At 44.8% G+C, this 26,907-nt stretch overlaps 1 long non-coding RNA gene across 2 annotated transcripts in view; it reads right to left on the reverse strand.

Moving 5' to 3' along the window:
- LOC311604564 overlaps nt 1-26,650 on the reverse strand; it is a 196,936-nt gene extending 170,286 nt beyond the window's left edge. For both annotated transcript variants that reach the window (XR_014781563.1, XR_014781564.1), the window contains exons 1-2: nt 26,562-26,650; nt 25,227-25,321 (exon numbers count right to left, since the gene is read on the reverse strand). This is a non-coding gene — a long non-coding RNA (uncharacterized lncRNA). The remainder of the gene's footprint in view (nt 1-25,226; nt 25,322-26,561) is intronic.
- Nucleotides 26,651-26,907: the final 257 nt, after the last annotated feature.

The following is a 26,907-nucleotide window of genomic DNA, read 5'->3' on the forward strand; positions in this document are numbered from 1 at the left end:
GACCGAGGTTCATGTGGATGTCTGTGGCTTTTACTGCCAATGGAGACCATAATGAGGTCTGTGAGCCATGCTAAGAATAGAGGCCATGTGGATGTCTGTGGTCCAGGCTGTCACCAGAAACCACATGGAAGTTCACGGTCCATGCTGCCACTGACTGTGAAGGGCGAGGCAGCTTGTTCTGCAGTGGTACAGATGACTGCATACTCGCAGTTGACAATGAGAGATGTAGAAGGCTTCTGTGACAACCTCTCACAGCACCCCTAACTTCAAAACAGTGGAAACAGTCTAGACAGTCTGGATAGCACAGGAAATCATTGAAGAGAGCCTTTAAAATTAAAATTGTGATATGGATATTAAAGGGCAGTTCTTCACAGCTGGTGGCTTCTGGCAGGAGTGTGGATGGGGAAGACTCAGCTTTCTTTAAGGAGCTGGCCACTGGGGGCTAGACCATGATCTAGAGAGTATAGGCAACACAAATCAGACTTGGTACTTCTCCTCCTCCTTTTTCTCTTCCTCCTCTTTTTTGGGAGGAGGTCACAAGGGTAGGGGCGGTGGACCTGGGAGGACGGGGAAGTGAATGTTATTGGGGTAAATTATATGAAATTCCCCAATACTCAATAAGAATGTTGGAAAAGGTTTTAAAGTAAATACATAAATCAAGAGGCATCATGATTTCCAAATAAAGCAGCGAAGCCCACCCCTCTGATGTTCTTGATGCCTGAAGTGTCCAGAAAACTACTTTCCCCCTCTTGGTATGATTCGAATCTCAAATGTCCCTCCACAGACTCATGCTTTGAGCAACTGCCCATCATCTGGCTCCTCGGCACCATCCAGATATGGAAGGAAGTTACTAAGGACAGACTTTGAATGTGACACCTGAGTCCTGGTTCTGTCCCCGCTTTCTTCCCGGTCTACCATGTGTACAGAGCTTCATCCTCACGAGCCCACAGTTCCATGAGCTCTACTGCATATTCCCTACTGTGATGGATGGAAGACTCCCTGGGTCCACGAGCTAAATTAGCCTCTCTTCCCTCAAGTTGCAGCCCTCAGCTAATTGTGGCTCCAGCAACAGAAATACCGCTTAAACATCCCACCTTTGCTCCTGGCCTTAAACGCAGATTTTGGAGGAACCAAGGTTGACAAGCAATCATGGGAGAGCCTTCTCTCAGTGCCTGCTTTCCGGTTACCATGAAGGGACAGTGAGTTACCCACAGCTTACAGACATGGAGGAGAGGCCAGGGATGATGCATAGCAGCCCGCCAAGTGCTCAGAGAAAACATTCAAGTGATTTTTTAAAATCTGGGCTGTTTAAAGACTAAGACAGACCTAATGGAGAAGAGAGCTCACTGCTCTTTGACCTTGGCTGTGTGTTTTTCTCCATCTCCTGTCAAGTGTAGCACTATGAACAAACAATCACCAATGAGCCGGAACATGAGAATACAGAGGGCAGACAGCAATGAGATAACTCTGAGGTGAGGATGGATCAAATCCTAGGAAATGCAGCTTGTCCATCCCAAAAAAGATGGACTGGCTTGCGAGAACTTTAAAAGGCACGAGGCCTGGAGTGCTTGTGTATAGGCTGTGGGGTGCTGGCAGGCTACCAACCCTGCATAAGCCTGGTCTCATTCATGGGCATGGCTATAGTTTCCTGGCCCAGTGGGGCTGGAAGCTCTGACACTCTGCTCCACAGCAAAGACACAGTCCACTCAAGCTGGAACAAATGATGATGTGTGACATAGAAATGTACTTAGAACCTCACAAAATTCAAGAGCAGGAGCCTCAAGTGTTCTGGATTCCAGAATATGGCTCATTCCAGGGACTAGGCACTTCCTGGAATCTATAGATCACACATTTGTAGATACACACACACACACACACACACACAGAGAGAGAGAGAGAGAGAGAGAGAGAGAGAGAGAGAGAGAGAGACAGACAGACAGACAGACAGACAGACAGACAGACAGACCGAGACAGAGACACAGAGAGACACAGAGAGAGAATATTTAGTAGAATTTTTTTGATTAAGAAAAAGTATATATATAATAAGTAATGAAATCATCTGTGTACCCTCCCATGAAATTTTACAAGTATATTTACTCCAGTAATTACAGTAACATTAAGACTAGCAGGAGTCAGCCAACTGAGGCACACAGGCCAAATCCTCTCTGCCACTGGTCTGGCAGTAGCTTGATCAGAGCCTGACAATCTAACCATTGTTTATGTCTTGCCTATAGCTACCTGAGTGCTTTCCACTGAGTCCTCTGTCTTCTACTAATTTTTAAGAGAGTTTCCATTTTATGTTTTTAAATTACACAGGTTACTGTCTCTGTGTGAGGATGTGCATGTGAGCGCACGTGCCCATGATGGTCAGAAGAGGGTGTTGGATACCCTGGAGTTGAAGTCTCAGCAAGTTGTAAGCCACCCAGTCTGAGTAGTGGGAAACAAATTTGTGCCCTGTGCAAGTACAGTATGCACTCTTAACAACTGAGTCATCTCTCTAGTCCTAAACCTAAGAAATTTTAGTAGCTGCCCTTTGGGATACATGTGAGGATGTCCTACTGGGACTCCAGGTAAGAGGGAGAGATGAGGAAATAGAAGGATCCAGAAGGTCTTAGAAACCTACAAGAAGAACATCATGACGAGAGGATCAGGGCCAAGGGTAGTCTGCTCAAACTATTGCACTAACCAAGGACAATATAAATAGTAAATATTGAATCCCTATTCTGATCTACCCAATGGACAGGACATTCTCCACAGTTATGTAGAGAGTGGGGACTAACTCTGACATGAACTCTGGTGCCCCATATTTGATGACCTCCCCTTGGTGGGGAGGCCTGGTGGCACTCAAAGAAAGAATAAGCAGTCTACCAAGATGAGACTTGATAGCCTATGACCATATAGTGGGGGAGGAGGTCCCCCTTGGTCATAGACCTAGGGGAGGGGAATAGGGTGAAAGCGGGAGAGAGGGAGGAACAGGAGGATACAAGTGATGGGATAACAATTGAGTTGTAATCTGAATAAATTAATTAAATACAAAAATAAAAAAAATACTTAGTGACCCTTGAAACAACTTGCCCAACTTTTCTCTCATTCTCCTTAAACCACTCTGGACATATATTACAGGTTAACTTTGCCTGCTTCTCTGGGACCTGGGTTTATTTTGTAGCCTTAATTCATTTGGATCCAGCTTAACATCTGTGAGACTCAATCATATCATATCTACTACTCCCAAGCGCTACTGTTCTAATGATCCAGCTATACGCCAGCTATACTCCTTCCTCTGTCCCAGTTCTACATTTCCCTACCTGAATGCCCAAATCCATATGACATATGACCCCAGGGCCTGTCTCTTATAGTCCTAAAAAAATAGTTCTTGGCATATTCTCCCTCTCTCTCTCTCTCTCTCTCTCTCTCTCTCTCTCTCTCTCTCTCTCTTTATGTATGTATGTATGTATGTATGTATGTATGTATGTATGTATGTCTTGTCAATCCAATCAGGGTTAGGGCTCTTTCTCAGATATATGCATAATTACTGACGTGCTTCATTAAATAGTAAACTATTGCTATTGGTTTTTAGTATGTCTTATACTAGGAGAAAAAACCAAAACCCGCTTTGTATTAAATAGAGTTTCTCTAAGTAAAAAGAAGCGTCAGAGCTTAGAAGACCTTGTTAGGACTTTGTGCTTTATGAAGAGGACATAAAAAGTTTGAGTGATTGGGACAGTGGGGGCAGAGCACTTGTGCTCCCAGGAGCTGCTCTTACCATGTGTCTATGGAAGTCAAAAGGACAGGAATCTGGGTCTAACTAGAATTCATTGCTGTAGGCCTGTGATGCTGAAGAGCATTGAGACTTGACCCTGCCTCTAAGGTCTCACTGCTCTGGGCCCTCCTCCCAGCACTGGGCTATACAACATCAGAGCAACTGTGACACCTGCTCCTTATTGCAGGGATGAGGCTTTGACCAAGACTGGCGAGGAATGGAGCTTTGGCAATAGCGGAGATCTATTTACAGAGTTTCCCAGGTGCATTTATAGGACAAGGGGGGGTTGGTGAGGACAGCACTTCAGCAAATTCAGAAGAGGAAAAGTCAAAGTGCCCTTCACATGTTAAAAATACAGGTAGACTTTGGGATTTTCTACAAACAAGCAAACAAACAAACAAAAAATCCTCTAATACCTCAAAAAGGACTAAACAAAGACATTATGCAGCTGGCCGAACAGAAACATTGCCAGAGGCTGGTTAAATGGATGACTTACATGCAAGAAATGAGCAAAGCCTGTTAGAACTTTTCAGCTACTGGGTTCTTGGATCACCTGGTATGTGAGAAGGCCTGAGGTAGCAACAGTGAGCCCTAGAGAACAGGAGCTTCAATAGATGAAGGAAGGACACCATCTTGCTGGTAATTCAAACTTGTGATGCAGTTTATATCATTAGTACACAGAAACCCAAAATTCTTCACATCATTTAAATGGGTTCAAAGACCCCAGGCCAGGGATGTTGGTTAAATATTCTATTCTTTCTGCTTCAGTTACCACTGAAAATTAGCAGAGTCTTTCTGTGGCTGGATTAAATTCCCAAGTGAATGTTCTCGGTCAAGCTAATATTTTTAATTAGGCTGTACAAATTCCAGGCTCTGCCCAATCCGTGGATTAGCTGTTTTTAATTCAGGCTTTCTAGAAGCCTTGTTTTATAAATCATGGCAGAGATGCTGTGTGTGAGAGAGTATTTATGCCTATGCATACATGAGGGGGGCGGGAGAGAGAGAGAGAGAGAGAGAGAGAGAGAGAGAGAGAGAGAGAGAGAGAGAGAGGAAGAAGAAGAAGAAGAAGAAGAAGAAGAAGAAGAAGAAGAAGAAGAAGAAGAAGAAGAAGAAGAAGAAGAATGGGCTGGGGATGTTCTGTGATTGTCCCAGGAATCTTAGAAGTGATTCATGGAAACTACTTAGCAAACCCAGTGAAGAACTAGGTAGCTGGCCAACAAGTGGGGATGGTGATGATGAAAATGACAACGGTGGAAATAATGCTGCTTCTGATGGAGAATCCTGGCTGATCCCAATGGGCATTAGCCCATCAAGGATCACTTCTGGAGGACTTTCCTCCACTTCCTCCCCTCAGCAGCACTGATTGCACTAGGGAATATGGACAAGGGTTCATGGCCTTCAGAATTAATGCCCTTGGGAAGACACTCATGCAAAGAAACTGAAAGTGCCCACCAAAGGCTGGAGAGTTAGCTCAGTGGGTAAAGTGCCCGCTGTGCAAGCCTTGCAGACCTGAGTACAATGCTGCAGAACCAGGTTTAAAAGGCATGAACCCGTAACCCCAACAGGGGAGGCAGAGAAAAGAGGGATCCCTGGGACCCACTGGCCAGCCAATCTACCTCAATCAGTGAGGTCCAGGTTCAGTGAGCGACCTTGTCTCAAAACATACCCTGGAGAGCAATGGAGGAAGTCACCTGACGTTGATCTCTGTCCTCTGTCTGCGCATGCATTCAAATGTTCCCCCCACCCCCACATACATACGCAAAACTGCCCCCCAAGTAGTTAAAATGCAAGTAGGCTTGAGCTTTTCTTCAAAAGACAAATCCCTTTAATAATACTTCAATAAGACTAAATAAAAATCTCATATGGCAATTTCAATCAGAATATTGCCTGAAGGATGATAAAAGTTGTTCTTTTCAACCCATAAGTTTATGTAGTTAAGCTAATGTCACAGTTTTCTCTTAAGTGGTGGCAACATGACAAGGGTGCAGAATTTTCACTCCACTGTTGGTTAGTTAGGATGATGTGTGATTTCATTTCTTATTTTCAAACGTTCTTTGGAATTGTTGTGCTCCAACACTCCTCTTTCAGATCCTAATGTCTAAGTAGTTGTTATAAATAAGCCAGAACATTGTGAGTACGATTTGACCTATTGTCTTTTTTCTCAAATTAGTTTAGGTTGTCAGTAACAGTTTAAGGAGACTTAACAAAAGAAGACAGGATCTGAATTCTGGAGGAGGGGGGTGAGGGAGGTCTGCATTCCTTTGAAACAAAGTAATAGCATTACCCACAATGGGCAATCTGCTTCCCACTAACCAAACCCTTCAGGAAAACGTGCTGTGGACAGGCCACAGGCCATGCAGGAAATCTTAGGAGGGAGACAGCTGAGTGAATGTTAGCAGGCTTAAGCCACAGCTCTCTTACATCTGAGAAGGAAGCAAAATTCTCAAGGTGTTGAGTGCCTGGGAAGACATTCTTGGGTCGTCAGTCACTGCAATGACAGTGACATTCAAGGGCTGCTTGAGTGTTCTGAGGTCCAGGCCACAAGGTCAACAGTGGCCACAGATGGAGGCCACCAGAACTATTTTCTAGTAAACAGATGCAGGGTTTCTCACTGCTCCCCAATCCTGGAGTGACCCACGAGATCCTCATATTTATCCTACACCAGCATGTCGCTAAAATACTGTTTCAGCCAGGAATTAAAAAAAAAAAAGAACCTCAACTTCCCTTTTCCTGTCTTTTCAGCTCACTGTTAAAATGATGTTGAGGCTGGTAATCCTCACTGTTGACTTAGATTTAGAATGACCAAGGGGATAGCTGATGGATACGTGTTGGTGGGTCTGTCTGTGAGGGCATTTGTAGGACCTTTCCTAGATTTAGGCAGCACCATTTCATGATCCGGAGGCCCAGGAAAGAATACAGAGAGATGAGGAAAGCCAGCTCAGTGCCTGTATTCTGCTTCTCCTCCATCTCCAGCCCTATCTATCTGCCCCCACCCCCACCCCATTCCACCTGTAGTGAACAGGTTCTGCCTCGTGCTGCCAATACCATGAATCTCTTCCCAACAGAAACACGGAACCAAGAGACCATGGATGGAACCCGCTAAAACCAGGAGTCAAGTAAATTATCCCTCAAGTTGTTTCTGTCCAGTATCTGTTTGGGACAGTGGCTGACACAGACAGATTCAGCCTGGCATGTTTTGAGAGATCGTGGGCACACTCGTGTCTTAAAAGAAGACAAAATAGACTAATTTCCTACTGCGCTGTGAGCACAGCAGTGCTTCCTCGCTTGTATCTCAAATAATGGCCTCTCACCACCACCCCCAGAGTCCTGATGAGAAAGTCCTGGAGATAAATGAGCTCCTGTGTAAGCACATGCTGGGAAGCCTCCACCCAGGAAGAAAAGCGCTCTGTGCAAGGGGGAGGGGGCCCCATAGACACTTTCCCCTCGAAATATTAGAGCCGGGGAGAAGATGGCTTAAGTTACAATGATTTGTGATCTGAAAATGAATATGTATTTTTATTGCAGTGTTCATTATGCAGAGCACAGCAAGTTTTGCTTAAAGCAACCCCTGTATCATGTCATATAGATATTATATTGGATTTTGCGATGCACAAATTCATGAAGAACTATTTCACGGAGACTAATGAGGACTTGGAACGTGACCTTCTGGAGTGCATTGGTAGAATGGCTCCACTTCCCCCTTTGTCCCTCAAGCCAGTTTTCAGTGTGATCTTCCATTCCTATGCTCTAATATTATTGTTGATGGCTGCTGGTTTTTTTTAGACAAGATTTCTCTATGTAGCCTTGGCTGTCCTGGGCTCACTTTGTAGACCAGGCTAACCTTGAACTCACAGAGATCCACCTGCCTCTGCCTCCCAGACTACTGGAATTACAGTCATGTGCCACTATACCTGCCTCCTATGCTCTACTGAACATATGGAGTCAAAAATTGAGAGAAGCCCCATAAAGCAACCCTAACCTAAAGGAAGCAGATTTTACAGGAGCACTGTGAAGGGAGTGGATGCGCACTGAATGACATTACCTACAGCAGTGGTTCCCAGCCTTCCTGCAAGGCTTTATTATAGTTCCTCATATTGTGGTGACCCCCAACCATAAAATTATTTTTGTTCCTACTTCATAACTGTAATTTGGTTACTATTCAAGATTATAATAAATATCTGTATTTTCCGATGGTCTTAGGTGACCCCTATGAAAGGGTGTTTTGACTCCTTTCAGGGTTGCAACCCACAAGCTGAGAACCACTGATCTATCAAGTAAAATGATTAGCTAGGTTGTCCCCATGTGTATGCAAATTAGTTTATGTAGGATGCACAATTCTTAATGATGATGTCAAGTAATATCTATTATACTGTTTATATTTTACTAAAATTCCTAAACATATCTTTGGAGTCTACATATTCTTAGTTTCCATTGTTTTGATGACATTGTTCTGGCCTGTTGAATGCTCCTCAATTGGAGCTTTGTTGGTGCTTAGACAGGAATATGGTTTTAGAAAAGAGCTCCACATGGAAAAGGCCATTATTTTCAGATTATTGCAAGGCCCCACTAAGAACTGTGAGTGCTAAGCTTGACCTCCTGCCTGGAGAAACACGTGTAGGATTCTCTACAACATTTCTTTCCCACCGCCATTTATACTATGGTCTTCTAGAGAATTTGTGTACCCCACAAATAAAGCACAGAGAATCATGTAGCCATGTCCTCAAGAGCAGACCGTGTAAGATATCTGGAGCTCATCTGGATAAGGGGTCTGTCTGTTACCCTTTGTTTCTTTACTTATGTAACAGTTTATGTCAAGAATCACTCACTGTATATGTTTCTTTGTGGTTTGATATTATATTTTGTGGTTTACAGTGTTCCAGCATTGATCAATAGGAATACTTCTGATTTCTTCCTGTAGTCTCTTTGATATACCCTAAACTTGTGTACATGTGTATGCATGCAAGTGTGTGCACGCATGTGTATACAGGCACATGTATGTGTGCGTGTGTATTTTTACATGTTTGCATGTATGCATGCATGTGTTTGTATGCATGTGTGCGCATGCATGCGTATGTGTATTTTTATACTCACACATATGTGCATGTGTGCATGCATGTGTGTGTGTGTGTGTGTGTGTGTGAGTGTGTGCGTACATGTTTGTGTTTTGTTTTGAGTGCTTCTTTCCTCTCTGTTGTCATCAGATGCCCTGAGTTTGCTGCTTATTCTCTGTCCATGTTCTAGAGTGACTTGGCGTTCTGGCTTCTTTAACTTGAAAATAGTACTAAAGACAAAGATTTATGCACTGAGTATGACTATGGATTTTCTAATTGTGTGAGCCTATTTATCTACCTCCTTTCCCCCTTAAGTCTATTTTATGTGAATTTGTTGTCACTTGAGACCAAGATTTAATTAATAGAGATACAAAGTTAGAAAATGGAGCTCAACCATCTTCCCGTCTTTCTAATTTCAATAAATAATAACTCCGTCTAGAGCCTCCTCTTCAGAGCCAGGACACTAGCCTGGCATTAAGTTTAGTCCCCAACATGCTCTGCTCTCTTACTTATTTCTCTCTGCTTTCTCAAGCAATCCTCTATCTCATAAGTCTGCAATCTCCAGGTTTATTTTCCCTTTCCCTCCTCTGGCTGTGTCAGTCTAAGCCCCTATATCAGAGATGGCTTGGAAACCTAGGCCAGTGTGACACAAAAGCAGACACCGTATGCTTCTGCCTTAATGTATAAGCTCAAAAAGCAGGGTTCCTGCAACATAATGCAGTCAGTACCGTTATGCTTAGTTCTCTGATGGTCACCCCATCTCTTACAAGGTCATGGTCCAGGAGATAGGGAGTTTGTTAGGGGGCGGGCAATGTTTACTGGGCATTCAGGTAATATGCTGGGTGTGGTGACTACAATTGCAGTGCTAAGAACCAATGACAGGAAGTTCCCAGAGGCTTTCCTGGCCAGCCAGCAAGCTCCAGGTTCAGCGAGAGACTCTGCCTTAAAAACACAGATTGAACAGAAAATGAGGAAGACACACAATTCGTGACCTCTGGCCTGCACCTCCACATTCACAAGTGTATGACTTATACACACATGAGCATACACATGCATATACCACCACCACTACCACTACCACCACCACCAACAACAACAATGTAACCACAAAAAATAATAATTTTAAAAGTTATACTCAATTCCCTAAAACTTAAAATCTCCTCACAAGTGGGAATTTCTTTCATGTCATCCTGTTTATTCCTTCTATTATATTTTTATTGATATATGATTATATTTTACTGTTATATATTATTTTTTTTTGTTATGACATGTCTATTGCCCATGTTCCTCGGCATGTTGTGATCTCTATCAGAGAAGGTCTTGCTTTCCACTCTACTCCCAGTCTTGTGCAACATGGTTAGCATATGATTTGCATTTCATAAATATTTGTAGAATGCATATATGAATGAATGGATGGGCAAATGAACAAACCAGTGAACGAGTGATAGACCAATCTTGAGCAACAAGCCTTTTTATAGTCTTAGGTTCAAGAAGCCTAAAATAACCTAGTCATCTCACTGAAGAATATAAAAAAGAGGTATCCAGGGAACATAAACGCTATCAAAAATAGGATAGAATGTTACCAAGACTCTGGGGACAGAACATTAACATGAGAGCTTAGAGATAAGTATGATCCCCAGGCAGACAAAGGGCCAGGTGTATCTGTATTGAGAAGGCATTCAAGGTAGTAGGTGAGACACGATAGAGACATGGGGTTACCATGGATGCATCAAGCATCAAGAGTAAAGTCTTGGAACAGCTCCAAGGAAGGATGGGAAAAGAGTTGGGGGTCCTGGGAATGAAGAAGAAGAGGAGTGTACAGAAGGAGCAACATATGACATGGGCTTCAGTAAGTCATTTTGACAGATGAAGAGAAAGACTAGAAGTGGAGGTAGGAATCTAAAGATGGAATCTGGACTGCTGGTGCTAGGTGCTCGGACCAGCTCTCCGCATGAAAGACAGTCGATGCTGCATAGATAGAAGTGAATGCTGCAGTAGTTGGCCTGATGTTCTGAGAACAGCGGAGTGTGGGGGCTAGGATATAGGGCTCCTTAAATGGTTCCTGTTTTGTTTTGTTTGTTTTTACATTTTATTTATGGGAGTGGCACCTAACTGCTAAACAGTATGTGTGGAAGTAAGAACAATCCACAGGAGCCTAGGTTATGTCAAAGTGACAGATAAAGCTAACTACTACAGCCCACTCCTTGACAACTTGGCACACAAATATATCTTGTTAAAACGTCAACTTTTTAATTTATTTTTTTTGTCCACAAGATGTCATGTTAATGTTAAAATAAAATAAAACACAGTACAACTTTAAAAGTCCTACAGTCTTTAAAAATTTCCAGCTCTTTAGAACTGCAAGATCTCATTTAAAAGCAGAAGGATTGTAGGTTCCTATATAGTTAAAAAAAAACCAAAACTTTCAAACTTTCTTATTCCAAAAGAAAAAAGCTATGAGATTAAAACAATTACACATAAGCAAACCCAAAATTTCTCAGTGAAAATCCAAATCTTGTTCAACATCTGGAGCTCAATCATGGTCTACAAGGTTCCCAAGGGTTGGGCGGTTCCACCCATCTGGCCCTGCTATCCATAGCACATACAGTTTATCTTCTAGGTTTAGATTGGCCCCACTGCTTTTGAACAACAGTCCATGATCTTGACCTCTCCAACATCCTAGGGTTTTCACTGTAACTGAGACTTCACTTTCACCAAGAGCCTCACAGAACCTCTCTGCTCAACCCAGTGACTAGGTGTTAGGTCTCAGCTACTCTCCATGAGCCCTTTATGCCTTCAAAATCTATACCACCTCCATGGTTCTGATCTACTATTTTCCGAGTCCTGCTGTGAGGTTCAAATTCAGCCCAGCCCCATGGGCCAGCTCTGTTTGCTGACTCTGAAACAGAACACAACAACAACAACAACAACAACAACAACAACAACAACAACCAATTTCCTGTTGTCTCCATGAAGCATGAAGGGTTTCAATTCACTAGGGCTGAACTGTTCATTGTAGTCCATTCTTCAGGCCCAGATAGATGACCAGGACACATAGATTCTTAATCCAAATTATCATAAAAACAGCATGAGAAAGTCTTGCTTCCCTGTGAAATTTTACAAGCCAGGCCTCCATTGTCTTCCCTGCTCTTGGCATTCTTCTTTTCCAAGCTTCCACAGAATGCCCATCTCCATTCTGAACACTCAACATCTTGTCCAACCCACATTTCTAAGGGTCTTGCAGCCTTTCAATAAAATAGTCAAATGCATAAAAGTTCCATGGTCAGGTCCATCACTGCAACATCTACTTATCTGGGCCAATTTCTTCTCTAGTTCCTTTCTGTGGATAAAGAGCGATAACCAAAAACAACTTGTGAGGAGGAAAAGACTTATTTGGCTTATACTTCAAGGTCAATTCCATCATGGAAGGAAGTCAGGAGAGGAACTAAAATAGAAACTTGAAAGCAAAAATCATAAAAGAATCCTGCTTACAAATCTGTGAGCACATGAGATATCTGGGGACAAATCAAAACCGGTCACTTTTCTCATGAATTATAGAGTCATGTTAGTGAATTTGAACCTACTTTGTATGATCCAAAAGTCTTCATTCATAGCTACTTCTTTAAAAAAAGAAAGAAAGAGAGAAAGAAAGAAAGTAGAACTCTCAGTGAACACATTTGAGAACTCATCATTGGCACAGAAACATCACAAACATATAAGAGGAGTACATGTCTTGAAGTCTTGAGCATACGAAAACACAGGCAAAATAAATGGCAAGATGTCACCTTGGTGGCAATGTGGTAGACCCAGCTGATGGGAGCATAGTGAAACTAGGATTTTTCCACCTTTGCATTTCTGATATTTCATGCAAAGCAGCAGCCCTCAGCCTGTGAGTTGCAACCCTGTGGGGGTTGAGTGATTTTTTCATGAGGGGTTGCCTAAAACCATCAGAAAACACAGACATTTATATTGCAATTTATAACACTTGCAAAATTATAGCTATGAAGTAGCAATGAAAATAACTTCATGGTTAGGGGTTACCACAAAGTGAGGAATGGAATTAAAGGGTCACAGTATTAGGAATGTTGAGAACCGCTAGTGTAAGGACTGCTTCCACCCACTCTGGGAACAGCACAAACTTGTATCTGGAGGATGGCTTTGGGCATGCCCAAGCTTTGGCTGTTGCAAGATGACACTGTCACCTCCAAATTTTACCCTCAGGGGAACCTGCACTTTGCCTGGGTAGCACAACAGAGCTGACCCTGATGGTGTGATGGTGGTTGAGCCAGTCCCAAGGACAATGAGGGCAGGAGAGCTTGCCCTGCCACTCATCTGCCATGAGGAGGTGTAGGTGAAGAAACACTGCCCTCCTGACCCTCACTATCTGTGTCAGGCAGAAGAGCTGGCCCCAGGTCATGAGAGTGAGAGAACTGTCCCTGCTCCTGTCCATTTGCAGCACTCCGGAGAGCAGGCCCTTCCCCTCACTTAGGCAGCACAGTAGATCTGGCCTTGGTGCCATGGTAGTGGGTAAGCCAGCCCCAAGGCCATAAAAGTGGGAAAGCAGTCCTTGGCCCTTGCTGGCTGGGGTACTAGGTGAGCTAGCTGGGACAGTGCTGGAGAGCTCACCCTGGTGGTGTCAGTATGCAGGAGAGCTGGCAGGCTAACAACCTCAGCTACCACCCAGGTCCAGATTGAAGGATTTAAGTTGGCCCACCCCAACATCTACGAACTGCTGGAGCATGTGAAGGGGCCAAACCTGCAGATCAAAGCTGCAGAATCTCTGTGACACAGGGCAACAACAGGACATCTGAGAGGAGTCCCAGTGAGCATCCAGTATTGATAGTGTAGCAGAGGCCAGAGGCTTTGAAACAGTCATATGGCTCATTGAAATGAACATTTGCAAGGACAGAAGTGTGAACAAAGGGTATATATACTGTGTGACAAGATGTTTTGTTGTTGTTGTTTTGTTTTGTTTTTCTTTTCCATTTTCTTTGGAGGGAAAAGTTGTGAGGGCAGACAGCAGATATAAAGGGATGGTGAGAGAAATGACTTTGGGATGCATGATGCAAAATTCACAAAGAATCAATTTTAAAAAGTTAATTTTCTTATACCTAGGAACTGTGCAATTGAGTTACAAAAAGAAAACCTTCCCCCCAAAACGTCTAATTATATTTTAGATACAATTCTGTTATAGTTCATATTATCTTTGAGCACCTTCAGCCCTGAGATACGGGTTAGAGAAACCTGCTATAGTATGGTCTTACAAGTAGTTCTTGAAAGGAGGAGGTCTGTAGTGCTGAGACATGCTGACCAAGGTGTGTGAGGAGCAGAAAGCTAGGAAGTGGGTTCATTTGGAGCAGCTCGACTTCTATGCTTCCTTTCCACAGCCCTGCAGGGAGAATTGTTACCCAAAGCCCTTTTCTTCTGCTCCAAAGTCAAGACTTTTTTTTGCAAGGATTCCATTAACAGCAGGTTGTAAATCTGATGACTAACAAGCCCACTGATAGGTCCAGATGGTTAAGGCCTAAGCTTGTGCACAGGAGTACAACAAATAAAGAGAATGAGTGGGTATGTCAAAACATTGGCCCTTTGGTGAGAAGAAGACAACGACTAGCAGAACGCCAACACTCACTCATGATGGCTTGAGAATAAATCCACCCGCCCCTCCCCCTCCTGCTACCCCAGTTCAGCTCAAAGGCTGCTCCTTTACTCCTTTCCCTTTGCATTTCCTGTGTGATTAGAAACCAAGTCTTACATGCATGAAAACTGATATTGCAGTCAGTCTTTCCTACCATTTCGATTGGCTTGTACGGAAATAAAACCATGACCCCCTAAGCCTATTTGAACATTGGCATGAAAGGTGTCTTAGAAACAACTAGTGTTTTAGACTCACCAAGACAGGAAAATGTTTTCTTCAAGGTTGTCAGATACAAATAGCCAAAACACTATAAATGTAACATTAATTTAATTCCTGATTGGTTTGTGGTTCTTCTTGCTGCATGCAGTTTATCTTATATATGAGTAATAATATGAATGTACATGTAAAAAATAAAATGAAAATAAAATCAAAATCAAAAATAAATAAAAATTAAAATTAAAAAAACAAACAAAAGAAAAGAAATCACTAGTGTGCAGTTGAGGTTATTGTTCAGTAGATACTGTGTGAGTATTGCCAGAATAAGGATCTGAATTCAATGCCCTAGAAGCCTGCCCTCCCTCCTACCGCCAACAAAGCCAGGCATGATGTCACACACTTCTAATCCCTAGGAAAATGGAGGACAACAGATTCCTGGAGCACACTGACAAGCCAGCCTAGCCTATGGGGAAAGAATGCCAATGAGAACTCTTCTCTCAGAAAACAAAACAACAACAAAAAACAAAAAACAAGTAACCAAGGTAGACAGTGTCTGTGGAATGACAGCTGAGGGTGTCCTCTCTCTCCACACACGTGTTCACACATATGCCTGTACACACACACACGAACATACATACACAGGAGAAATCACTGATGGGGGTACATTATAAAAATATAAAGTAAGGCCTAATTGGTAAGGAGCACCCTAACACACGTCTCTAAGTGCTGAATAGGGAACTTGTCGAGCCACTGCTGGGCCTGTCCACTTCTCTTAAAAGGTATTATCCGGGCTCCAGCTTGTAAGATACAGAAAGTGATTATGACGAGAGGAAGTGAAAGAAGACCGACTAATATGCGAACACCCAGGAGCTGAAAGGATCAGACTCTATGAACAGGAAGGAACCGGAGTCAAGGATGTTTTGGCCTAAGCAGGCCTACTTCTCTGTCCTGCCATTCTTACGAGCTAGCTGCAGCAGTTACACTCCAGAGGACTTCTCTTGGAGCCCAGTGCTGGAGGCAGTGTGGCACCAGATTCCTCCCACAACAGAACTAGACACTGGAGAGACCACCAGGGCCAAATGTGTGATGGAGAGGAGACCCTTCTACAGTGCTCACAGGGAAATTGAGGTGTGAAAGGAAATCATAGGATGGACAGATGTTGGCAGCCAAAACACCAGCAAATGATCCATCTGTGGGACTCTCCCCAAATGACCCCAGCCTCTGTGTCAGGACCATTTGTTCACTTGTATCAGACAATTTTATTGAATACTATACAACTCCTAAGGCCCCAGCAATATAAAGAAAATCTAGCACACAGCATCCAAAGCCATTCTTAGGCCTTCTGCCACCTTCCTAACCCCTGTTGGAGTCTACAATACCATACGGAAACCACCTTCTCCACATTGGCAATGGTGGTTCTGCCTGATCACTATCGTCACCTCTTCTCACATTGTGTCCCCCTTGTGTGATCCTTGAGAAGTCTCCCTCAGCTCCCAGCATCGTCCTAATCTTAAGTGTGATTGAAGAAACTGCTCAGGTGTGCCTTTTCCAAGAGGACCCACATTTGAAACCTACTAATGTTTTCTCTTAGAGCTGGCGCCTGGCCCACAGAAGGAGCTCATCATATGTGAATAATGAATCTATTCATCCTTCTAGGTCTAGCCTCAACTGCTATGAACTCCATACAAACTTTTCCTGACCCTGAGGCAGAATTGGCCCCCGTTTCCTCAAGTTCTCACAGCATTGTGACAATACTTAGAGTTGCCTGATGATCCAGGGCCACCGATAAACTACAAGTTTCCCTTGAATGGAAATCACATTTTACAAATCTCTTTACACAATACCTAGGATGTATTATCTTTGCCATTCAGTGCAGTAGTCACTAGGCTCATGCAGTTATTTAAAGTAAAATGTAATAAGTAAAAATTAAATTAAGTACATTATTAATTTTTTTCAGTTCAATCAGTCACATGCTTAAGCTCTTAATAGTCACATGGGGCTATGGAGTATCACATTGGACACTGGTAATGTAGACGGCTTCCATTAGCACAAAGCATTCTGTTAGACAACACTGTTAGTCACTCACCATATAACAGAGAAATAAACTTGAAACTTTACCAAGCGCCACTCACTCATTGTGCTAAGGGCATTTCCTGGATCATCTCAATTAATTCTAAGAACCACACTATAAAGTAGACAACATTGTTCCCATTTTATCAATGAAGAAACTGAGGCCCAGAAATATAAGTGATTTGGTCATAAAACTTGTAGCTATTAGGGTTATATTTTACTATCTCCAAACACAAGGCTCATGACGACTATGGAATGTCCTTTCTGTTCAAAGGAGTATAGTTTTGCATAAATAAAATGGATAGTGAGTTCTTTGTTTAAATCCTAATCTCCCACCATGGGGGTTGTTCCACCTTGGGAGAACTGCAATGTGGGAGGTAAAGAGTGACTCCAGGGGTCACCATGAAAATTCAGAATGTATGAAGGCCTGCATAGCTCACAGAGGCCTGTATAGCTCACAGAGGCCTGTATAGCTCACAGAGGCCTGTATAGCTCACAGAGGCCTGCATAGCTCACAGAGGCCTGTATAGCTCACAGAGGCCTGTATAGCTCACAGAGGACCTGTATAGGTCACAGAGGACCTGTATAGCTCACAGAGGACCTGTATAGCTCACAGAGGCCTGTATAGCTCACAGAGGCCTGTATAGCTCACAGAGGCCTGTATAGCTCACAGAGGACCTGTATAGGTCACAGAGGACCTGTATAGCTCACAGAGGACCTGTATAGCTCACAGAGGCCTGTATAGCTCACAGAGGCCTGTATAGCTCACAGAGGACCTGTATAGCTCACAGAGGACCTGTATAGCTCACAGAGGCCTGCATAGCTCACAGAGGCCTGTATAGCTCACAGAGGCCTGTATAGCTCACAGAGGCCTGTATAGCTCACAGAGGCCTGTATAGCTCACAGAGGCCTGTATAGCTCACAGAGGCCTGTATAGCTCACAGAGGCCTGCATAGCTCACAGAGGGCCTGTATAGCTCACAGAGGCCTGTATAGCTCACAGAGGACCTGTATAGCTCACAGAGGACCTGTATAGCTCACAGAGGACCTGTATAGCTCACAGAGGCCTGTATAGCTCACAGAGGACCTGTATAGCTCACAGAGGCCTGTATAGCTCACAGAGGCCTATATAGCTCACAGAGGACCTGTATAGCTCACAGAGGCCTGCATAGCTCACAGAGACCTGTATAGCTCACAGAGGCCTGTATAGCTCACAGAGACCTGTATAGCTCACAGAGGCCTGTATAGCTCACAGAGGCCTGCATAGCTCACAGAGGCCTGCATAGCTCACAGAGGCCTGTATAGCTCACAGAGGCCTGTATAGCTCACAGAGGCCTGCATAGCTCACAGAGGCCTGCATAGCTCACAGAGGCCTGCATAGCTCACAGAGGCCTGCATAGCTCACAGAGACCTGTATAGCTCACAGAGGCCTGTATAGCTCACAGAGACCTGTATAGCTCACAGAGGCCTGTATAGCTCACAGAGGCCTGCATAGCTCACAGAGGCCTGCATAGCTCACAGAGGCCTGCATAGCTCACAGAGGCCTGTATAGCTCACAGAGGACCTGTATAGGTCACAGAGGCCTGCATAGCTCACAGAGGACCTGTATAGGTCACAGAGGCCTGTATAGCTCACAGAGACCTGTATAGCTCACAGAGGACCTGTATAGCTCACAGAGACCTGTATAGCTCACAGAGGCCTTTATAGCTCACAGAGGCCTGTATAGCTCACAGAGACCTGTATAGCTCACAGAGGACCTGTATAGCTCACAGAGGCCTGTATAGCTCACAGAGGACCTGTATAGCTCACAGAGGACCTGTATAGCTCACAGAGGCCTGCATAGCTCACAGAGGCCTGTATAGCTCACAGAGGCCTGTATAGCTCACAGAGGCCTGTATAGCTCACAGAGGCCTGTATAGCTCACAGAGGCCTGTATAGCTCACAGAGGCCTGCATAGCTCACAGAGGGCCTGTATAGCTCACAGAGGCCTGTATAGCTCACAGAGGACCTGTATAGCTCACAGAGGACCTGTATAGCTCACAGAGGACCTGTATAGCTCACAGAGGCCTGTATAGCTCACAGAGGACCTGTATAGCTCACAGAGGCCTGTATAGCTCACAGAGGCCTATATAGCTCACAGAGGACCTGTATAGCTCACAGAGGCCTGCATAGCTCACAGAGACCTGTATAGCTCACAGAGGCCTGTATAGCTCACAGAGACCTGTATAGCTCACAGAGGCCTGTATAGCTCACAGAGGCCTGCATAGCTCACAGAGGCCTGCATAGCTCACAGAGGCCTGTATAGCTCACAGAGGCCTGTATAGCTCACAGAGGCCTGCATAGCTCACAGAGGCCTGCATAGCTCACAGAGGCCTGCATAGCTCACAGAGGCCTGCATAGCTCACAGAGACCTGTATAGCTCACAGAGGCCTGTATAGCTCACAGAGACCTGTATAGCTCACAGAGGCCTGTATAGCTCACAGAGGCCTGCATAGCTCACAGAGGCCTGCATAGCTCACAGAGGCCTGCATAGCTCACAGAGGCCTGTATAGCTCACAGAGGACCTGTATAGGTCACAGAGGCCTGCATAGCTCACAGAGGACCTGTATAGGTCACAGAGGCCTGTATAGCTCACAGAGACCTGTATAGCTCACAGAGGACCTGTATAGCTCACAGAGACCTGTATAGCTCACAGAGGCCTGTATAGCTCACAGAGGCCTGTATAGCTCACAGAGACCTGTATAGCTCACAGAGGACCTGTATAGCTCACAGAGACCTGTATAGCTCACAGAGGCCTGTATAGCTCACAGAGACCTGTATAGCTCACAGAGGCCTGTATAGCTCACAGAGGCCTGTATAGCTCACAGAGACCTGTATAGCTCACAGAGGCCTGTATAGGTCACAGAGGCCTGCATAGCTCACAGAGGACCTGTATAGGTCACAGAGGCCTGTATAGCTCACAGAGGACCTGTATAGCTCACAGAGGCCTGTATAGCTCACAGAGGACCTGTATAGCTCACAGAGGCCTGTATAGCTCACAGAGGACCTGTATAGCTCACAGAGGCCTGTATAGCTCACAGAGGCCTATATAGCTCACAGAGGACCTGTATAGCTCACAGAGGCCTGCATAGCTCACAGAGACCTGTATAGCTCACAGAGGCCTGTATAGCTCACAGAGACCTGTATAGCTCACAGAGGCCTGTATAGCTCACAGAGGCCTGCATAGCTCACAGAGGCCTGCATAGCTCACAGAGACCTGTATAGCTCACAGAGGCCTGTATAGGTCACAGAGGCCTGCATAGCTCACAGAGGACCTGTATAGCTCACAGAGGCCTGTATAGGTCACAGAGGCCTGTATAGCTCACAGAGGACCTGTATAGCTCACAGAGGCCTGTATAGCTCACAGAGGCCTGTATAGCTCACAGAAGACCTGTATAGCTCACAGAAGACCTGTATAGCTCACAGGGGCCTGTATAGCTCACAGAGGCCTGTATAGCTCACAGAGGCCTGCATAGCTCACAGAGGGCCTGTATAGCTCACAGAGGCCTGTATAGCTCACAGAGGACCTGTATAGCTCACAGAGGACCTGTATAGCTCACAGAGGCCTGCATAGCTCACAGAGGACCTGTATAGCTCACAGAGGCCTATATAGCTCACAGAGGACCTGTATAGCTCACAGAGGCCTGTATAGCTCACAGAGGACCTGTATAGCTCACAGAGGACCTGTATAGCTCACAGAGGACCTGTATAGCTCACAGAGGCCTGTATAGCTCACAGAGGACCTGTATAGCTCACAGAGGCCTGTATAGCTCACAGAGACCTGTATAGCTCACAGAGGCCTGCATAGCTCACAGAGGCCTGCATAGCTCACAGAGACCTGCATAGCTCACAGAGGCCTGTATAGCTCACAGAGACCTGTATAGCTCACAGAGGCCTGTATAGCTCACAGAGGCCTGCATAGCTCACAGAGGCCTGCATAGCTCACAGAGGCCTGCATAGCTCACAGAGACCTGTATAGCTCACAGAGGCCTGTATAGCTCACAGAGACCTGTATAGCTCACAGAGGCCTGTATAGCTCACAGAGGCCTGTATAGCTCACAGAGACCTGTATAGCTCACAGAGGCCTGTATAGGTCACAGAGGCCTGCATAGCTCACAGAGGACCTGTATAGGTCACAGAGGCCTGTATAGCTCACAGAGGACCTGTATAGCTCACAGAGGCCTGTATAGCTCACAGAGGACCTGTATAGCTCACAGAGGCCTGTATAGCTCACAGAGGCCTGCATAGCTCACAGAGGCCCTCATAGCTCACAGAGGACCTGTATAGCTCACAGAGGCCTGTATAGCTCACAGAGGCCTGTATAGCTCACAGAGACCTGTATAGCTCACAGAGGCCTGTATAGCTCACAGAGGCCTGTATAGCTCACAGAGGACCTGTATAGCTCACAGAGGCCTGTATAGCTCACAGAGGACCTGTATAGCTCACAGAGGCCTGTATAGCTCACAGAGGCCTGTATAGCTCACAGAGGCCTGTATAGCTCACAGAGGACCTGCATAGCTCACAGAGGAACTTCATGGCTCACAGAACACAGCACATATCCAACCAATCTCTGACACTTCCTTCTCTATATTTGAAACCCTAGGTCATCAGAAACTTTTTAGTAGAGTTGGAAGTAACTCAGAAATCCATTATAAGCATTCCCTCAAATGTTTGGTTCTAATTTCAGGAGGCATGCCTTACGTCCTCATCAATAGCATTCGAATGTGCCTTTTACAAAGTCTTTGATTTACTGCCCACACAATTTGTGTCATGTTAGTAATGTAAGATGACAGAAGGTGGGGGACAGAAGTGGCTGCCAAGGAAAGAAGAGCTTCCAGCAAGGAAGGAATTACCTCGATCGATGTGAACAGAGGCAATTATAGAGTTTAAGAGGAAAGATTCAAGTGCTGGCCCAACTAGGGGTTCAAGGCCACACCTCTTCTCTAGTGGCTGAGTCCCCTGAAAAGCTTTGAAGGGAAAGAAACCTGATTCTTACTGACTGAGGACAGCTTGTGGCAATTAATAAATGCCACAGTTCAGGCAGGCTGTTAGCGTACTGCCTAGAAGGTCAGGTCTAAATCAAATCACACGAAACCAAAACGCAACAGATCTGCTAGGGAACTGAGAGACAGAGAAAGCTTGTTTCCAAAGCAAAAGCACCGGCAATGAAACCATCTCCTTAGGCTCCTTGCACTGCTTCTCCTGGGCATGCTTTATGTCTACCTCTGGGCCTTTGCTCTCAAGCGTCTCAAGAAGTGCTCTCTGATCTGGTTGAGTTACAGGACCAAGTAATGGCCAAGCTGGCTGGCCACGCTTGATAGTCAGTGGGGGAGGAGGACTTGGAGTATACTTGACACCATGGGTCCAGCTTTGTTTCCATGATGTTGCCTCAGTTGCCTCTTTCTGTGTGCTGGCCTCACTGCTGAGTGGGCAGGTAGAAGGCTGTGATGGTTCTAAGAGCTCAAACATGTAAGGCCCTGTGGGACATTGGGTTATTACTCCGACTCTTCAGACACTCCCCCACTCTACTGCAAATTTGTTACCGTGGCCTTCCCTGGTGACTCAGCAGGTGGGCTAAGCTCATCGGTTCTTTCACCAGCATGATGTTAGCAGCTCTGGTGGAGCCTAGGTGGAGAAACAGTCACCTCTTAATGCTCAACCCTCTGCCATCAAAACAGGCATAACCCAGTCTCCTGGTTTTGAGAAGGGATAGAAAACTTGTGTATGACCCCAAGATAAGTCAATGAAACCCTAGATGTATTTTTGAACCTTTACAAGTCTGGGAGAACTAAATAGCTCCAGCTAGCAAGGCCCAGATTAGCTTGCATGATGCTTCTTGCTGGACCTGCCAAGACGTCAAGGGACTGTCACCATGAAGAATTCTAGTGGCATAGCTGACATTGGAAGTATGCAGCGACAGCAACAACTACTTCAGAAGACAGAATCTCTTCTAAAATTTCACCATAAGAGCAAGACAATGTCTTATGAGCACAGAAAAAGCTTTTTCTTGTATCTCATTGGCCCAAGCTAGATAGCAACCAATCATAGCAAAGGTGATGGACTTATCCTTAGAAAAACTGGACAGATATAGCCATATGGCATGGTGATGGTTTGGATAGAGTTAGCCCTCAAAGGCTATATTATTTAACTGCGTTGGTCATTAGGGTTGGTCTCTACTTTACAGGGACTAGGAGATCAGGCTTTGTTGGAGTAGGCATGGCTGTACTGGAGGAAGTGTTTCACTGGGGATGGGATTTGGGGTTTCAGAAGCTCAAACCAGGCCCAGTGTCTCACTCTCTTCCTGCTGTATCCAGATGTAGAAGTCCCAGCTACCTCTCCAGCACCATGTCTTCCTGTGTGCTGCCATGCCTCCTGCCATAATAGACAAGCCAGCCCCAATTAAAGGTTTTCCTTTATAAGAGTTGCCATGGTCATGGTGTCTATGCAGAGCAATAGAATGTTGACTAAGACATATGAGGCTCCCGTGCCTCAGGATCCCCTTGGGACACTGTCCCACCACAAGGCTGGGATATTTTCCCAGCCCTCAAAGTTGTGGACACCCTTCCATGTGAGTACAAGAAAACAGACGACACCACCCACAACAGGTAAGCTTAGTTCATCTGCTGGGCCACCGTGGATAACAGGGCCAACATCACCAGGATGAGAAAGTGTATTCCTCCCTGGGAGAACTGAGGAGGGCGTGAACTGGATAATCTAGTTTATCACAGGGTAATGCATGCATGTCAGACCCAGAACCACAGCATCCCTTCTCCTTACAATATGAAGATAAAGCAATCATAGGGGAGAAAGTGGGCGTCAGGCAACTGGGGAGGGATCTCGCTGGTAAATTAATGCCTTGTAGCATGAAGACCTAGGTTTCATGCCTAGAACTAACATAAACATCAGCCAGGCATGCTGGTGTCCCTATGATTTGTGATCAGCCATATGAGCTTATTTGGTGAGTTCTACACTGAAGAGGAACTCTTTCTCAAAAAAAAAATGGACAAACAGTACCTACAGAGTGACCTCTGGTCTTTGCATGTCCACACGTAAATGTAGATAAAAATGCCAATATACAGAAACTTCTCCTCCCCCCGCCTCTCTCTTGTACACACACACACACACACACACACACACACAAACTGGCAGCTTTCCTAAAGCTGAGGAGTTGTGAAGCAACCATGCCTCTGGGGATCTGATAAAGTAATGATTTACTGAAAAGGGGAATGGATATCAAGAGGGAACGTTCTCCCACACTTATCACGCTCTGGGCTCATTTGAAGTCCCGGACTCATCCATGAAGACTGTCAGAACTGCCTAGCCCCTGCGTGCTCTAACCTACGCAGCCCTAACTGGACTGTCTTCTTGCTACAGATAGGAGTGTTTCAGGTTATTTCTCAGTTAGAATCAACACCCAAAACAGGGAGGGGTTTTTGTCTGTTTGTTTATTTTTGTTGTCTTTGTTGTTTTGTTTGTTTGTTTGTTTGTTTAGACAGCGTAGCCCTGGCTTCCTAGAACTTTCTCTGTAGACCAGGCTGGCCTTGAACTCACAGAAATCCTCCTGACTCTGCCTCCTGAGTGGTAGGATTAAAGGCGTGTGTCACCACTGCCCAGCAGGAGTTTTTATTTTAATGTAACTCTAACACTGTGGTTGAAAATCTTGGCCTATATCATGGCTCCTACACCCAGCTCTTAGCTCTACAACTTATTACTTCTAGGAATTAATGAACGCTCATCACCTTCTGTTTAGCCTTTGTTTCTAAACATGAGAGTCAATGATAGCACGATAATGATTGAACATACTCGTTATTAAATATTAGCTTCAGAATAATTGAATTGGAACATTTTCCCCATGAGATATTGTCAATGTAATAAACTTTGGGAGACAAAATGACACATGCCCTCTTAGAAATGCAAATGAGAGTGCCTGGATGAGTCATCAGAGACAGATGACCTAGGCTGTCATCTTATACCATCTCTTGATAGATGATACGTTAGATCTCAATTTAGTTAGATTGCTTTCAGTAGCTGGGAGTCAAAATCTGCCATTTCTCTCTCTATGTATATTACATATGAACATACACACACAAACACACACATACACACACATACACACACACAGGCATCTGAGAATGCATTTTCTCAACAAGTGAAGCAGGAAGCAGCCTTGCCTATACCTGTTGTGGTAATTAGATCTGTTTAAGGAGAAAGGAAAATTGAGTATCTTCTGCCCTCACCACTCTCTGGGCTCAATCAAAATCCAAGGTCTTCTGTGAAAACTGTCCGAGCTCTCTAGGTCCCCAGCTTGCTACTACTGTGGAGTCCCACAGTGTCTATGGAAAAGTATCACAGAATAGATTCTTCTTTTTAACCCGTCTCTCTATTTCCCTATATGCATGTATATGTGTACATGCCATGGCAGTCAGAGAATAACCTTGGGTGTCTGTCCTTACCGTCCTTGTTTGAGACAGATCTCTTGTTCACCAAAGCAGACACCAAGCTGTCTGGAGAGCTTACAAGCACTCTTCTGGGTGCATCTCTTACCTTGCTGCAAGAGCAACAAAATTACAGGTATGTGCTATTATGTCCAACTTCATGTAGGTTCTGGGCTCTAAACTCAGGCTCTCAAGTTTGCATGGCAAGCACTTTACCCATGGAGCTATTGTCCCATCCCCATAGAGAAGGAAGTTCTCTCTTTTCCACAGGACAGACATCTGAGATACAGGTGCTTCCAGGTTTGACTCGGGTGGAGCACCTCTTCCTAGCCAACTGTCTTCTTAGAGTTCTCGCTGAGAACCCCTCTGTCCATCTTATGAGAATACATCCCATCACATACAAATTGCACCCTCAGATCCTCATTCGACCCTAAGGTTTTCTAAAAGGCTGTTTCTGTTATGGGGCCACAGCGAATAGTGCAGCTGCTCATATGAGTGTTAAGGAGGTGCAGTTCAGTCTGGAGTAGGAACTTGGGCAGAAATGCCATCGTACTGGAATGCCAGGATAGAAATGTGAAGCCTAGAAAGTTGCTGAGGTGTTAATCTGTTTCTCCCTTGAGTTCTCAGAGAACTACCCTCCAACAGACCAATTTGCTCGGTGGCCCTGTCTTTATGACATAGTTAGGTAGCTCTATCTTCCCGTGTCGTACTTGTAAGCCACTCTGAGAGCAACACTGTCAGTAAGTTACGAGTTTGGAGAACAAGCTTCTGTTTGTTCTCATCTAGGCCAGCCTACGGTCCTCTCTGATCCAGTGCCAATCTAGCAGCCTCTGAAACACGGGTGCCCTTCCACAAGAAAGAGATTTTCAGTTGGGGTTTAATATCATCTCAATAAACCTATTTGCTCCATTTAAGAACAAAATTCTTGCCCAGACTCCAAGTCATCTCAGTCACTCTAATTCTTAAAGCCCAAAGAGTGATGTGCAATTTGGTGAGTTTCAGGAGGTCTCAAATGGCTTTAATGATTAACAAACTTCTTCAGGAGGCTTTATCTTGAACTGGTCACACACATGGCAAAAAAAAAAGGGGGGGGAGAGAATAATCTCACAAAGAAGTTAAGAAGGCTAAAGTTTTTCAGCTCAGAGAAAATAAGGCCAAGAATGTCTAAGCACACAGTAGACTCAAAGCCGATACCCAGATCTTTCTCCGCCTCCCCCACAAGCAATACAGAGCATGAGGTCACACACATGGAAACCGTTCCTAATAGGAAAAGAAGCTTTAAATGAGAGTAGCAATCTGAACCTTTGGAGGCAGTCCCAATGTGTTTGTAACTGTGTAAACAGACCCACTGACCTTTCACAATGTTATGTCGTCCAAGGGCCAGAAGTAGAAAACCAGCTTTTCAGATGATGTTTGAGTTTCTCAGGGTAAGAAAGATAGAATATGGATCTTCTAGTCATTTGTGACCTATTTACTGGTCAAGTTACACAGTTGGTTCCCTTAAAGAAAAAGAGGTTTGTGTATGTGTGGGTTCTTCAATAAACTGAAGAGAAAGTGGCCCTGAATCCATCTCCTTTAATCACCAATCTTTGATGCAAACAGATTCTTTAATAGCCCTTCATCAGACAGATGGGACCCAGTAGTCATTACAATATTACGGTTCCTGTGTGGATATGGCCAGGCACTTACTGGAACTTCA

This window comes from Acomys minous, assembly GCF_964271855.1.
Source record: "Acomys minous genome assembly, chromosome: 9".
NCBI classification, from domain to species: domain Eukaryota; kingdom Metazoa; phylum Chordata; class Mammalia; order Rodentia; family Muridae; genus Acomys; species Acomys minous.